Here is a 17335-nt window from a genome sequence, read left to right on the forward strand (position 1 = left end):
TCAACGTAATGAAAACAATTTACTCTTTAATCACTGTATCCTATCATCCTTGAGCATGTTGCATTGGAACCTGAGATGCTGTATTTTATTTTCATATCGTGATTATTTTAGGGTTCTCCTTTAGACTCTGTGGAAAGTTATGTGTGGCCTGGGAGCTATGTCCTTACTAATACTTTGCACACAGTACAGCCTTTCATCTGTGAAAGGATCCCAATACAAGTGAAGTTTCACAATTGTCCTGAAGCGAGAAAACCCATCTAGTTGATAGGTAACACTTAAAATAGCCACATCATTGCCTCATGAACATTAAAGGTCCAGAGAATAGCTTTAATTAAATCATAAATGATTAATTTGTTTTATTCATCTACTTAGATGAAGTGGATGATCCCACAGAATGTTTTAATTGCAGTAAAAAGACTTTGGGTGAGTCTAAAGCAGCACCAATGAGAGAGAAGGCAAAAAAAGATGGGGCCATATATGAGATGGCAGGCAGACCCACGGTTAGGAGGTGGAATCTCCTTCTTGGGAAAGCATATTGGAGCCATTTATAGAGGTAAGAGAATTAGAGAGGATTTTTCTCAGGGTAAAATCCTCTTGTAGTGAAGGATTAAGTTGCTGTAGTTAACCTGATCTTAGGAAAAGAGCAATGTGAGTAGCATTAATGAAGCAATTTTTCTTTCCTTATCCAAAACTAAAATGGATCTGTGATATAGCTGGATGACTAGATTCCAGCCAACTAATCCTTTTTCCTTCTCTGCTTTGCTTTTTTCTACCTAAAATATTGGTAATAAGTAGACAACTACTGTGAAACAAATTCAAGGTAATAGGTTTGTTTTATAATGAAGTAAAAGTGAGAAGCTATCTGAGAGAGTGTAATTTCTTGTTTAAATGAAAATACTTTTGCAATGTTTCTTTATTATGACCACTCTCTAAGGAAAGTCATTGATTCAGACTTAGTCCATATTCCAAAATGGAATTTTAAATTGCTGACTTCACTGTTAAATATTTTAGGATCTTAATCTGTTCCTGTTAGTTATGTGACCTATTCCTCTGTGGAAGAAAGACTGCATTTCTACGTGTCCTTCTGCAAGATCAATAAACCCTTTGATATGAGAATACTGTGAATGGGGGGATGTGCTGACATTTAAAATTTATTGGTCAATAGATCTATTTTATTATCACTGCTGATGGCAGCTACTCTAATTTTCTCTTTCACGGTTGCTTCCATCCGAGACCACCACAGTGCAGAGGGATGCTTCCTGCTCCCCGCTCCCTGCTGAGACCTGCAGGACTCAAGGCGAGAGGAGACCCTCTCCAGGTGACTGAAGCTGAAGTGGTGTGCAGGAATTTTCCTGCAGAGTTGTGAGTGAGGTAGGATTTGACCACAGTTGTTACTGTGTCAAGTAACGCAGTATTAGTCTGTGTTCAAAACAGATACTGAAAAGTTACAGAGATTTTAGATGCCATCTCTTCTACAGTTTTGTATATCCACTCCGTCACCTGATAGTGGGAACACCACAGTGAATTCAGTACTGCCTCAGGATCTTGAAAGTGTGATACACCAGTTTACTGAAAACTTTGCAAAAAAATTGGTCTGAAAAGTTTGCAAGTGCTGCCAGAGCTAGGGGTGAAACCAGACAAGTCCCTTTCTCCTTGTACATCTCCCTGTCAGGAAAGCAATAGGCAAATGTGCTGCTCTACTTCAGTTTTGCTAGCATTTTCAAATTCAGACTGTTCTTCCTTAGACTGGAGAAAGAGCAAGTTAAACAACATCTTGAGGTGCATTGAGACTGATCTGAAAAGTTGAGGAAGCAGAATGTGATTAAATCTGTAATGGCAACTTGACCCCATTTGCCTACTAGTGTGGGCATGACTGAGCCCACCCTTTGTTAAGTGAGTGTTCAGTGAAGTTGTTTCTCCAGGAGTTATTAAAATTTATCATCAATAAAATATTAATTGTACGAATACTAGGAATACTCAAGATTCACTCTACCTCGGAAATTAGGCAGTGGTTTTGTTTGTATTTACTCTTTAGAATGGCAAAAAGCCCTGGATATTATGAACTGTTTGGGGTTTTTTTAATTAATTGCATCAGTCACTGAGTTGTTCTTAAATCTTTTTATTGAAATAAGAAAAATGTGATGAGATCTGTTCAAAAGTGAGTTGCATGGTCTTCTGTTCTTTCTGAAATGTATGGGTTTGGATCTTTTCACTGTAAGAAATAGCTGAGAAGTGATATTGTAAAGGAATATTGGACTGATTAAATTTCAGGGTTTTTTTTCTTGACTTGTTCTAATATCACTAGGAATATGCCATGTCATTACCATCCCTGCTTCCTTCTGTTTTTTACATTGTTTTCTTGTTTGGATGATTTTTGTTTGTTTAACTCTTTGTATGTAGGTCAACCCTCAGTGCAATTAATTTATTAAAGTGTTAACTTGAGTTGGATTACTAGGCCAGTTCAGAATAAAGTAGGTTGATTGTTTTGGGATTTTGTTTTGTTGGTATTACCTGATAGTAACTTACAGAATTTGTAAAATAAATGGATGATGCTGTGTTTTACTTGTGAAATCTTCCTTAAGAAAGAGAAATGTGGCCAAAGGTCAGGATGGAATCAGGCAGGTATAGATTCTTTACATCCCACTACCCTTTTATTTGATCTAATGGAAAAAAAGCCTCATTTTCATCAGATTTTGATGAAAAATCAAAATACAATCTTTACAATGTTCTACTAATGACTCTAGAGAAGTAGTACCTAATTTGTACACAAGAATCAGACTTGCTGCCTAATATCAAAATACACATTTATTCTGCATACCTAGTGGTCTATAAATTAAAATTTTGCAAGGAAATAATCATTCATACATGGCCAGTTACCAGATTTGGATATGTAGTCAAAGTGATTTACAGATATATTGTTGTGTATTTACACTTTCATATGTTAAAACCCCCTTTTATAAATGAGCATCCATGAGTGCCAGTAGAAATCAAACACACTAGCTGGTTTTTGCATCTTTGGAGATTTTTCCTGGTTTATCTATGAGTCTGAGTGGTTATCATGGCTTGTACTTTTTGTTATATATGTTGCTCTATAACAATTGTACAGTATACCTAACAGATAAGAAGAAATAAAAAAGCATACCTGTGATCGTGTAGCTGGTACTCTACTATTTAGTTGACTTCTGTTTTTAACATTTAATTAGCCATGCTTTTGCAGCAGGCATAAGACACAGTTCTTCTGAGATATGTGATTTGTCCTCCTTTCAGAGGCAAATAAATAAAGAATGGGCTATCTTTGAAATGTACAGTCCACAAAGTCTTTGTATTTTTTAAATACTTGTACAGAGGATCTAAGTATAACAGAGGGGGAAGAACAAGTCTTTCATCTTTTACTGCTTGGATCAGTATTCCTTGTTGATATATTTTTTAAGGATTAAAACAAACTCATGCTCACCAAACGAGTCTTCTACCATGCACTGTGGGCTTTAATTAATTCTCTACCGAGGAGATGCCTAGGGGGCATACTAGAGAAAAGGGACCTTCTAGTTAGGACTGAGGCCATGTAGAAAAGACTGTTCTGGTTGCCACTGCTGTTACTAAATTTCACAAGCACTCCACAGTTTATTTTGTCACTGTTCAAATGCAACACATTTTGTTAGCCCCCAATGCTGTCATGGCTATGTATTTTAACTAAAAAAGGAAAGAAAATAATTTATTTCATTTTGAAAGCTTCCCAGACTCAACTTGAACAGCATTGCTTACCAAGTTCTAGCCATGTTTGACCTATCTTGGTGATACTACTATGTTGTGTTAAGCATTTGATGTTTGTATTTTTGATATCAGGAGCTTCACTGCAGGTCAAGAGACTGTTATTGCTATTAGGATAAATTAAAACTAGATAGTGCATGGCTGATTCAGGGAACTGACAGACAGAGCTTTATGCAGATATTTGATCTTTGTATGTCAACTATGTAAATATTGGGAATTTCATATCAGAAGGGGGGGGGGGGGGAGGGAGGCATGGTTGTAACAGAGGATGTCGCCAGGGCTTTGAAAGCTCCTGTTTTAAAAGCAGCGCTACAGGTGATAATATATGGGACAAAAAGAACCCAGTGGGTCCCTGTGACTATTTGAGTTTACAAAGCTAGCAGTGACAAACAAAATCTCTCCTTTTACTTTTAAATATAATGCATTAGAATGGTAATTATTCAGAGAAACATTAAATGTGGAGCTTCAATGCTATTTTTAGGTAGCTGTTGCAGAGAAAAGCTGAACTTAAGTGAAGTTTTGTATATTGACATTGGCAAGAGTAGCCAATGTTATTAAGATTTGTTGCATATAAAAGATTAAGGATGACAGGAGCTACCCTTTAGCAAGGGAAAGCATGTTGAACAATATAATATCTATACATTATTTCTTAGTATTTGGTACACATCTATGGGCTGGGGGGGGAGGATAAAGCAATTACAGCCTCACCATTAGTATTTTGCAGCACAATAAATGCTCCACCTTCAGGGCATCTGGCTTGAAATAGCTGGACATTATGGAACACTGATGGTCAAATTTTGCTCTTCAAGTGATTCATATATATACTGTCATGCAATCTAAGCCAGTCAATTGAATTCCTTAATAAGGCAATTTGATTAATTCACCAGACTTAAGAGCTCTTTAGTAGACTCCTTTTAAAACCAATGCCAAGATACAGGCAATTTGTAGATATATACATTTACACCATCAGAATTGATGCTCCCTTACTCCCCAGCCTGAAGACAGTGATCATTTACTGCATTGAGGAAACAAAATCTTTGTGGTTGCTAAGCAGAATTTCACTGACACAAAGAGAAGAAACAGCTTCAGAATCACACCTTAGCTATAAAGAAAATGCACAATGTGAAGCAGTAGTGATTATTTCCACAGGAAGAAAATATAGAAGAGAATGTTACTTAGAATATATGGGCATAACATTTATTCATGAATGAGTAACATAGCTGAGAGCTGAGTTTATAACAGAAAAACAACATTATAGGCAGATCTGCCATGCAGAGCAGAGAAAAAATTTTGCTTGTAAGTCAGGAGAGAAATTGCCTGAAATAAAAAAAAGTTAATTCATGCTGAAAAAATGTATGAAACTAAAGCAGACTTTTCCGTGAAGAAATTACAGTATCTTGTAATGCAAATGAAGCATTTCAGTCTTCATCTTGAAAGAATATATCTGTTTTGGAATTTCTTAAATAACTACAAAGTTAAATGAAATATTTTATTTTATTTGAGGTCAAATGATGCATTTTGGTGATTAAAAAAACATTTTGCCCTTTTTGCGGGGGGAAAAAAATGTTTAAAGTTTTAAATCCTGAACTGACCTGAAACTATTTTTGGTGATGTTCTGGTTCAGCCAGCAAGACAAAAATCAATTATTTATCCAGCAAAAGGAGTGGCTGAAGAAGTCTCTTGCTCCCCACCTCTCCCAACCTCCAAAATGCATGCAGGAAAGAATTAGAAAGGAATCCCTCTTATCCTTATTCTTAGAGCCAAGAAGGAAGGATCCTTTATCCCTTCTCATAGCTAGCTATAGGCTAGCATTTGTTAGCCAAAGTAATCTGCCTTGCTATTGTTAAATCAGAAGGTCGAGGGGTTTGTGTTTGTGTTTGTGTTTGTGTTTGTGTGTGTGTGTGTGTGTGTGTGTGTGTGTGTGTGTGTGTGTGTGTGTGTGTGTGTATTTATAGGGATACATATGTGTGTATATTTATAACTGTATACTTAAAGATATACTTTTTTCATCATTTTTTATATATCTTATTTTTAATGAATTGTTTATGTGTTGCTGCTCTTCCTTTTGGAGCACATTACTACTGGCTATCAGGCAAAGGGCAGACTGTGTTAAATAAATTCAATTTGACCCCTCTGGGTATTTCACTGTCCAACTGTGAGACATGAAATGCTTCTTTGAGCTTTTCCTCTCTGCCTGTAGCATGTATATCAGGGTTTTGGGAAAGCCACAGGGCAGCCTTGAGGATGTCCAGGTGAGTGCTCGGGGCATGCGGTGCATGCGGTGCATGAGGCATCATCCTGCTCTCAGGCCCTTCTTTCCTGCCACTTCTCCCAATTCCAGAGCCAGAAATGAGAATAGGACACCAAAAATCATCCAGATCCATCCTCTAAGTTCCTAGATTACTAGAAAGAGTTATTTATAGGAGGTGCATGCCTCTGGGGAGAGACACGAAGGTATTCTTTCGAAAAGTCCTTGATGTGACTAGGGTTTGCGTTTATTCTTGCCTAGTGCTTATAGTATGTAAAACGTTGGGGGGATGGCAGTTGCATGTTGTCTGAAAAAAACTCATACATATCACCTTGAATATGACTACAGCAATGGGATAGTGTATACATCATCAAAGTCTGAACATTAATGAACGCTATACTTTGTACTTTAACAGAGACCACTTGATCAACACAATCCTATAAGGTTATCTAAATCTGTCAAAGTACAAGGCTAGTCAAGAATATATTTCTCTGCAGTTATCATCTCATTCACATTTGCCCTAGTTCTCTCCTGGGAGTTCTGGTACTTCAAAGGAAATTTTAAAATGCGTAAGGTGGTTCAGCCAAGCTCACTTGTGACCTGTGTTTGACTTCCATCACCGCTTCAGTTCTACACTGGGGTAAAGAAATATCATGGGAAATGTTCATGCTCCCCAGTCATGCTGTTGTCAACAGAGATTTTTCTTCCTTATATACTTTTAAAGATATCAATGCATTTTTAACATACTTAAAAAGTAATATAACCTAAACTGAAGCTTTGCCTCTGAAGTTTGGATCTGAGTCAGAGTCTCTGAGGAAGGGTGTATGCAGCTATGACTACTTTTCTCAATCATAAATATATACTAAACTCAGCACCAAACCTTGTCTTATCTATGCTCTTAGGCTACCACAGCTAACCATCACCATAATATTGACATACATATTTCATATAATAGTCATTCAGTTTTCATATTGAAATACATATGTTTACATGCTTAGTACTGAAACATGATCGCACCTTGAGTGTTTGTCACTGTTCAAATGCAACACATTTTGTTAGCCCCCAATGCTGTCATGGCTATGTATTTTAAAAAACACTTAAAAAAAAAGGTAATATTTAGTGTAAATAGATAGCTCCTGCACAGTGTTTTAAAAGCACCTTGCAACTTCTGCAAGGGTCCCATTTTTCACAGAAGTCATTTGGATGAAAAAGTATAAATATACATGTAGCTTGTATAGAACTGGAATTAATTGTTTAAGCCTTTTCTCAAGTCTTTTCTTGAGCCTTTCTTTTTCATTTAAAGGAAATCTCTGGTAATTATATCTCATTTTCATATTCATCTCTCAATTAGGACTGAAATCTCACAGAGTACAGATAGTGTCTTTTAAAAATGGCAGGGTATTGTTAATTCATTTGTGTGCAAATTGCAGGTCTTTTTTTTTTTTTTAAGATTGCTCTCTATCTTATTTCTCCTCCACTATGGATTTGGTAATGTTTCTTCCTCATCTTCTGGATTATCCTTCAAAATCTGCATAACCCTTAAACTCCTCCTTTTCATAGGGGTATTTCTACATGGAACATGTATGTGATTCAAAATAAGATTTGATTAAAAATCATTCAAAACTAAATGATGGCTTGATTATTTTGATATAATTGCAAAGCAATTTAAGTTAGAGTGCTTACCCTTGAGAACCTTCCACTGTCAATGAACCATTTTAGGAGGTTCTTTGAAAAAAACAGTGTAACAGCATTGTATAAAAAAACTTTGACAAATCCCTTCTGCTGTTCAGCTGCTATGAGCTTTCTGGTTCTTTCCAAATTTCTAAGTAGAGTGCCTAAATGCCACCAGAGAAGCTTTTCTTGCCATACTTCTGGCTATAGTGGAAATGAAAAATTAAAAAATCTCACTTGAACCTTTTCCTTACACCATATCAGCAGGCTGTGGTCCTTGTGGGGGTCATCATTAACACCAATCAGTCAATTTTTCCACTCCCATAAGCTGACTTAATTGGGTGATGATTTTAATTACCATTTTTTCCCTATGGATTTGCTATTTCAGACTAATCTTTCTATTTCTCTTTGGGCTATGTTCTAGTAAGGAATATTTTGGAATCTATGCAGTTACTATTCCATAAAATATATGCTGGGGCAAGGGGATGCCATTAATACTGGCATGATTGGTTTTACCATTTTTGGAATAAAAAACAAAACAAACTAAGTACAAAAACTACTTTTTGAATATTAGAGGAGGAACGGCAAACAGCTATATCCCTCTCTGTGCTTACTAATGGTCAGATTCTGCTGTGGTATCTTTACTCAAGCTGAAGGACTCGTTATTTCATGCATATTCCCTTGAACATCAATGCTCACATCAAGTTTTGGCATCAGTCACTTGCTCTTTGGGAAAATAATTTGTTTCTAAACTCTATGCGTGGAGATTTCAAACATTGTAAAAAGAGATAGGACCATACAAGCAGCTGGCGCTGCAGAAAGCAGTGGTGCTGCGTCACCAAAGTCAAACTGATCTTATGTCAGCTGTCTTTTTATTGGTAGCTAAATATATGTATTTCTCAAACTTTTACTTGCCAGCTTAGTGTAATGTCAACACCAGTTACACAATCCTGTCTCAGATAAATGAAGAGTATCTCTGTGGATTCATTCCCTTTGGGTCAATTTTCCATATTGGTCTGATGCCAGTTAACTCCCGTAAACATTAGACACATTCCATGTGACAAAGCCCTTCATTTACACTCCATCCAGGCATGCTGGTATGGAGCGCACCCCTCCAGCTCAATTCAACTTCTATCTCCAATTGCCAGTAGTTTTTCCCTTTGCTCTGTCACCCTGGCTAAGAAAAACTCAAATGATTGAAAAACTTATACAGCGCTGTTCCTCCTGCTTCTTCGCGGTCACTGCTCAAAGCTGAGCTCATGTCATGATCTGTTTTAAAAAATAATGGATTAGTTGAAAGGTAGTTATTTCTTTGCATGTGGTGCTTAATTTTATCATCCAGTGCAATGTTGTGTGAGAAATTTGCCTGGTCCTTTAATAATATTGATGGCAAGTGATTGTCCAAATGCACAAAACATCTGTTTCAAAATGTCTATTAAGATCTTACTTACTACTTTGTTCGGCGGATCTGTATGTAAAAATATGACTATGAATATGGTTGTCCTTCATCTGTGCTCTAAGCTCATACAAACAGTCCTTAAGCTCTGAACACGTGTCATTTCAAATTGTCCTACCATACAGGGCAGCTAAATTTTCAATCCACAAAGTGGATGGTTATTTTTAAGTCAGAAATAAATGATGTTAGTATGACATCACAAGCTCCAAACAGTGTGACCAGCATACATTTCCAGGTCATACATGATGTATGATTTGCCTCCATTCCTTGCACTCCTTTCGTGTCTTCCATAATCACATTTACGGAGTGATAAGCTTGATGCTTATCTAATGGAGGATTTTACGCACAGGGTTTCCACAGAGGCATGAGGTATACCCCTTGATGAAGAGTTAAGGCACATCAGAAATAGAAATTTCTTGTGTGCCAAGCCAGCAAGGCATAATTTGTCTAATTTACATTACTAACCTATACTGGACGCTAGTTGAATTAGCTCTTAAATGTTACCCATATTATATCAATCAAGGATGATAAACTGCTTATAGATGTGAATGTGAGGTATTCATTCATTTTGGGTTCTGGAGTACTTTGGACACTGTCACAAACCAGAATCGTGTCTTGGAGCACTGAATTTTGTATTTGGATCTCCAAGTGGGCTGAAAAACACATAGAATCACATGTAGGCTGACAGCTTCCTATTGGCAATGCATTTGAAGAACTAGCTTCTTCAAATATGTAAAATTTGAAGCACAGCAATGGACTTCTGACACACTCTTTTGAGAAATTATTAGGCACATAGAAGGGGTACTGCTAACAATTTGAATTTATGTAGATATTGGTACCTTAGTTGTGCTCTAATATTGTCATAAGCTTAAAATAAACCTACTATTATGTCCCCATATATAATAACATTCAAAAATAGCTTCTAGAGCAAAACTCTAGAAACAGGTGAAGAGGAAACAGCAGTGGAAAACTAACCTATCACAAGGACTGTCCAGCCTTGCAAATCATTTATATTCAAATTCAAATTTTATAGTCACTTTAGTCAGAAATGAAGATAGCATTTAACTGGATTTGTTTTAATTCTTTATGCTGTTGTTAGACTTGTAAGATCCAGACCAGCTGAGAGAGAGTGAATTGAGTTCTGTTTCTTGTTGTGCATCAACAAGTTGATGGTTATATTTCAGATAATTATAACCACTCAGATACAGAATTTGCACTTTGTATGTCACTGAAGACAAAGTAGAAGAGAGTGGAGTCAGAAATGAAGGTTATTTTTCTGGACAACACTTATTGCCCTAGTTGGAGAGAAAGTCTGCTTGACTCTCAGGCCTCAGGCTGAGTTTTCAGAGCCTACAATTAGCAGGGGGGGAACAGAAATAGTATCTTGTAAAAGCAATTTACTTTGAAAAGGCCAAGATGGAATTTTTGATGCAGTTTTTCTGCACAGTTTTTCAGAGAGCCCTATCAATGGACATATAAAGTGCCTAAGGTAAGTATTCCCAGCATCCCAGGACAAGCCATGCTACATTCAACTAAATGGAAGGTGGCTTAGGACATCACACTCTTTCTGTTGTTTTGCATTTCCCCTTATATTTCATGAATGTCTTGTCTTTCTGAAATCATCCTTTGAGGAAAAATAAATAGAAAAGACTTAGGGGGTTAGCTTTTTGGCCAGCACCTATACAACTAAGCTACCACAGATTTGCAGGCACAAATAGGATTGTTCTGTGCATTGCACAAAAGGATTTCGCAGGGCTGTTGCTACTAGCTGTGCTAAGCTTCCCAATTTAGGCATGGACACCTGGCCAACAAAAGAAGGATACAGCTCACATAGAGGTACAGCAGCTGATAAGCTTACCAAGAAGCTCAGAGATGCCTCCATTAGTGTAGAAGTGTATGTTGAAAAAAATACTGAGCCCAGGGCCTAATCTGGAGATTAATGGAAATGTAATCCAGTAGGATTCAATGGAAAAAATATGCTTAAATAAAATATTTTATTTGAAGAGTTTCTGGGGTGAGATCTTTATCTTTGTGCATCAACATTGTCCCTAGGAAAGAAAGTTAGTCTTCCCTCTACCAACTGCCATCTTTCTGCTCTGCAGGTACCTTACCCCACTTGCCTTCTTTCTTGAAGAGACTTCTGTGCACTCTTGTCAAGAAGGGCTCAAAGCCACTGGTCTTCCCCTCCCTCGCTTCCTCCAGCTCCCTGCTTAATGATGACAGGGACTATTTGGATGCTTACTTTTAGTCATTTGCTTAAATCTCTGAGTGAACTGGTTCTTTATTAATCTTAAAATGGTAAAAATTAACAATGTCCTTTTCAAAAAAGGTCTTTGTGTTAAGCATTGGAAACAAATAATAGGTGCTGTCCAAGGGAATTTGAATTCAAGTTGCAACTTTCTCTCTTCTTGGACATAGGGTAAAATTCCCAAATCCTGGAATGGAAGAAAGCTTTTCCAGTTCTAGGAAATTAGATAGTTAGGTTCTGAGTGAGATGGACAGGGTCCCATTTTAGACTGCTGGAGAATGCTAAGTAATTTACAGAAGGGTTTTGTGTTCAAATCCCTTAGGCAACAAGAACCATTTATTCTGCAAGAGTGCTGTAATCACTAACTTATATATTGGGTAAAAGGGAATGCCAGCATCTCCATTTCCTTGCTGATTCTGCATTCAGATCCATGAACATTTGATCTTTTTCTTAAGGAGAATTTATTATTTCTGGCTCCAGAAAGTTTTCTTACAGTAAACAAACCTCTGGAAATACCTGGAGTAGAGAAGATCATCAAATTTTGTTAATTTCCCTTAGAGACTATGATAGTAATAATAATAGTAATAAAAGTAATAGTAAAAATAATAACAACAATAATAATGTTTTGATTTTTTACCAGGTATATTCATCTTGCTGACTGCAGACAGTCTTACTGATTGTTTAGACCTCTGGGACCAAATTCAATTCTCTTCCAACTCTAATGCAATGATACAGATATAATAGGAGAAAGCATTTTACAGGTGTCTTGATACATGATTTTTAAGCGTGTAGGTGATTTAGGTCTTCATACTCTAGGTTCCATTTCCAAAAGTAATTGAGGAAATTGAGGCTATAAATCCCACTGACTTCAAACAAGAGTTAAGCTTGTCTAGTAAGATTCTTAAAAATACTTTGGTAACTAGTTCCCACTAAAATGACTGGCAGTGGATCTCCTTTTGAATGTTCTGTCACTTTTGGAAAGCAATGCTCCTAAAATTACTAAGAGGTTTTTAAACATTTTATCATGCACACTGAATGTGTTACTCTGCACTCTTAGGTAGTGAAAAATTAAGTAGCCCACAGGAACAAAAGTTACCAAAATAAATAGTAAAAATTCAGTGTATTTTGATTGGTTGATCTATAATAAACACTTAGGAAGAATAACAAGATAACAACTGCTCAAAAAGAATATGGGCATTTGTTGTGAGTTATGCATAAGTTAACAATTGCCATCAGAAGGCGCTCACAGTGTATGTTTGTTAGGCTACAATCCAAATGCTTTTATCAGAAGAAATGTGTAGGTCTTCTATTACATCTACACACTTCAAAAGTGAAAGGCCATCACTTGAAATAAGCATTCTCAAAGTGCATGAGGAGATGTAGGAAAGTGTTTGCAACACTTGAGATGTGGAATTCACTGTGACTATTTGAAATTTACTCATTTATATGCATTAACTAATAATACTTTCCAGTGTGTCTGATGTTGGAGAAGGTCATTCTGCTGTAACAGTGTTGTTTTCAACAGGATGAGCTAAATTTATACTATATTTGACAATAAGTCATAGCTATATTTTGCAATTAATGTAGACATTTAATGTCTGCGGGTAGTTAAGGCTAGTCATAATAATTAAGGACACTGAAAAATGAATTATACTTGTTAATCCCATATAAATCCCAATTGGTTATATTAAGTTACTTTTCAAAATTTTCTTTCTCAGATTCATCTGAAAAATATTCCAGTGACCCTTGCTTATCATAAAGTTTATGATTAGGTTGTTTCTTTTTTTTCTTTTTTATCATGTTTTTGAGTGATTTCACTTTGTGGAAAGGTATATCTCACGCACCAAAGACATTGTCTATAAAGTAAATTGTGCATGCAACGAATTAGTTTGTATTTCTCATTACTTTTAACCTCTGGAGACCTACACAGTTGAAATATCTTGAATCATTGCATGGCGATATTAACGAGGCAGGACATTTTTCTTGAATATGTCAGTAATTGCTATTTAAATATCACATAAATGTAGTTCTTTTCTAGAAAACAGTTATTCTATTGATTGATTCACATTGTTTTGAAGTTAACTAATGTATTAACTAATGTATTAACTTTGAAAAAGAAAAGGTCATCAAAAAGGTAATTAGCAAAATGTAGCATGACTGTTACCTCAAAATCCCTAATTAACTCTTTATTTGAGTCAGTGTAGCAAATACTCCTTTCCAAGCAATTGGTAGAAATTGTCTTCCACAACATTTGACGTGTGTCTTTATTGCTTAGTTTATATATGGTTTTCATGAACAGTTTTTAATTCAAAGCAAAAGATGTTCGGAGACTAAATGAGTTCTGTTATAGAGGGTTATATCATGAGTCTCTCCAATACATTTTGCCTTCTAAAGCACAGCAGGTGGATGCTAATGGCCTTGCAATTCTGACCTCTTCCAATATTCTGTTGTTTTTCTCCTGATTGGTAGTGGCCTTGTATGTCAGAAAATGTAATTTGAAAATGTTTACCAAAAACACTTTCTGAAACAGTTCCACATTGCAAGAGCTGAACTATGACACTGTAATTACTTGGTATGAATGACAAAAGAATTTCTATTGCTGGGAATTTTTCAAAAGTTTGAAAAAAACTGCAAGAAAAATCCCAGTGTGTAATGTGGCAGGCTGGCATGAGTGACCAGCATATAGGGCAAGTGAGCAAGTCTGAGTCATTGGCACAGTGGTGAATAAGCAATAGAAATCGTTGACCCCTGCAGTAGATACCTACTGGATGCACTTTCAAAATTGCACATGGTACATTGAGTCTGAGGTGGGCAGTAACAAAGCAGACTGAGTGTCCCATTTTTTGGTTCTGGCTCCAGGGAAGAAAGAGGGATTTGAAAGAAAATTCATGCATTCAGTTTCTCCTGGAGAGAAAGGAGGGAAATGTATTTTAACATATGTCTTTGTAAGATCTGTGAGAAGTTTCATGAAAGGAGGTGGCAAATAGGATTTGAACATAAGATGAGGAGTTAAAGTGTTGGGAGACTGGCAGAAAAGCATCTTAAGCTGGCTTTTGAGAAAGGGGACCGAGCAGCAAGCAATGATGCTGAATTCATTTGTTCTGAAGTCAGTGAGCAAGAGGGAGGAGAAAAGGCCAAAGAAGAGGAGCCCTAACCCCAAAATTGTCCTCTAGACACCTGTAGGCATGATGAAGGAAGAAAAGATTCAAATACTCCCAAGGCATAAATTGGAGAAACATGCAATCCATACCTTTTGTAGGAAGCCAAGCTGTCAAAGCTTGTCATCTTTTGAGATACCCAGTACCATACAGTTGTTTAATTACATACACCCTGTTAGGAATAACAGTGGAGGCCTATAAGAAATGGAAATCATGATCTTAATAGTTGTTCTCACTTCCAGGCAGATGTTTCCTTCATCATCAGCCCAGTACCTATGATCCTACCAAGAATATATTTAGGTGCATCACTTTGGCAAAAGGTTCTGAGATTGTGTCTAGGCACATAATCAAAATGTGCTCAAGTAAATCTATCATCATGGACCAGGAAGATCTTCTCTTTCCTATGTAGACTGGAGATGCGTGATTTCTATTGAGCAATCATTGCACCTAGGACAATTTAAGAGAAACATTTGCAAATACAAAATACTCAAGGTTAAACCAATAGGTAATATTTCCTGGAAACCTTACAGTGCCACATGACCTTCTTGCTTAGAAAAATTAGCTAATATCTGATCATCAACTATGGAAAAAAGGCATTGAGCTCTGACTCCATGTCATTTCCTTTCCCTAGTCATTTCTTGCTCCCTTTTCCTGACATTTTCTCTGGTGTTGAGTCTGTTACATGAAATCCTGCTGAGGATGTATGTGTTATATGAACAAGTGGTGGTGCAAAGACAGTAGAGACAGGAAACTGAAAAGTACAGAGTCAGTGAGGAGCTGAGACATGTAACATCTAAAGCTCTCCTTTTTTGTTTGTTTATTTTCAGTGATTTACTTACATTTCAGCAAATCATTGAATATAATCTCAATGAGAATATGCAGTGCTGTAGTATATATGCTTCAGATTTCAATCAGTCTTTTAACTTTTTTACTTCTGTTTTTTATGTGAGGGAGAGATGTGGGGTTTTTTCATTGAAATAATAGAAATTATTTCTGTAGAGAGAATCATTTTGGAAGTTGCCCAGTGAAGATTTGCAGTCTCATAACTAGTGATTGACATTTGGATTTGACAAGAGGATGAGAAAATTTTGAAGACTCGCAAACTAACAGTGTTAGCAGTAGCATTTGAGAAACCCTTAAGCAAAGAGCCTGCTGTTATGTGCAATAGTTCTAATTTCTTATTGGGAAAAGAGCACATGAGTCACTTGAAGTAAGGAGATTCATATTTTCTCCCAGACATGTCTTTTCTTTGCATGCTGTTTAAAGATTGAACTGTATAAAACAGGATTGACATTATGTAATTACTTGCCTCTTACACTGTGCTAACTCAATTTGATTTTCATTCCCAGGTATTTAAAAGACCATTATTTTCCCATCAGACTTTACTGTCTGCCAATTAAAGCTTTAGACCGATGATGAGGATAGGGAACTTTGTTATAAAAGATTTCAAGTAGACGTATTGAAAACATCTGCTTTGAATTGCTTTTCTTTACTTTTTTTTTTAATGTCTACAAATTTTACCAGATATAATAGTTTTCCTGACATTTTTAGTAATGTTTTTTCCACCATTGTTCTGCAAAGCAAAACATTTGTGTCTAAATACCTGATTTGCTAAGCAGTACTTGCTAAGAAAGTAAGAGGAAAGGATCCAACTGCTGCAGGACTTTCCATTTCTTTTGCCTTCTTGGATCTAACAGCTAAAGCTACCCTGAATAAGATTTTAATATGGGCTGCAGTTGTGACATATCTCCCTGGCATATTGTTTCCCCCTTACCTAGTTAGGTAATTCTCAGTGGGACCGATATTACAGTTTTGCCCAGATCTTCTGAATCACATGACCAGAAGTCATTAGTGTCCAAGGGAACATCAGGTAAGGCTGGTTAATAATTGAACGTGTAACCATCTGAATGGAAAATACTAGTGCTATCTGTAGTTATTCACTGTCATCTTAAGTAATAAGAGCTATGTTAGTAAGGTCTCTCTCTTGTACAGTAATTTGAATTTGGGTCATTTTCTTTCTCTCTGTGTAGTTATAGGAAATGGCTGCATTTTTGAGGTGCAGAAAATCATAGTAATTGCATTATGCATGAGGACTGTGCAAAGGGACAGATAATATAAAGATATACACTTTTTCCTACTCAGAAAGAGCATTTGTACAGAAAAGAAAAATGGATGAAAAGGTCACCATAAGCAGACTTGAGTATACTGCACCATTAAAACATTTTTAATAGCAGTGTCATTTCTGACAGCTATAACATGACTATCGTTTAGTGTTTAAGAATATAGTGGAGAGTATCTTAGTACTTAACCTTGATAAATATAATTGTTCTGCGATACTCTTCATTTAACTTTTTTAAGCAAATTAAGTTCTCAGTCTCAGCACCTAGAATGGGAAGTCTTTCAATTAGGCAAGTAGATTTGTCTTATCTAGACAAATATCAGAATTAAAGATTCCAAGAAACATATTTTTGATTGTGCTTTTCATACTAGAGTCTTAGATTTCATCAGCTATCATATCTCATTAGGGGATATGAAATTTGCATCTAATCATTTTATTGTCTTCATTATTATTGTCTTCATCTATTGTTGTCTTCAATAACAATCAAAATATACCAGAGAAAAAGGGTTGTGTTTCACTGCCTAGAAAATCACACTTCTCTGTCCATAAGATTTTATGTTTCATGAAGATGACTAAGAATGGATCTGGGAAATGTGCTAACCTTTTTTTCTCCTAAAACTTGTGTCATTCCCCACCTGCAGTTTTCTGTCGCTAGTTTTGTTTGTTT

This window comes from Struthio camelus, chromosome W (assembly GCF_040807025.1).
Source record: "Struthio camelus isolate bStrCam1 chromosome W, bStrCam1.hap1, whole genome shotgun sequence".
Taxonomy (NCBI): Eukaryota; Metazoa; Chordata; class Aves; order Struthioniformes; family Struthionidae; genus Struthio; species Struthio camelus.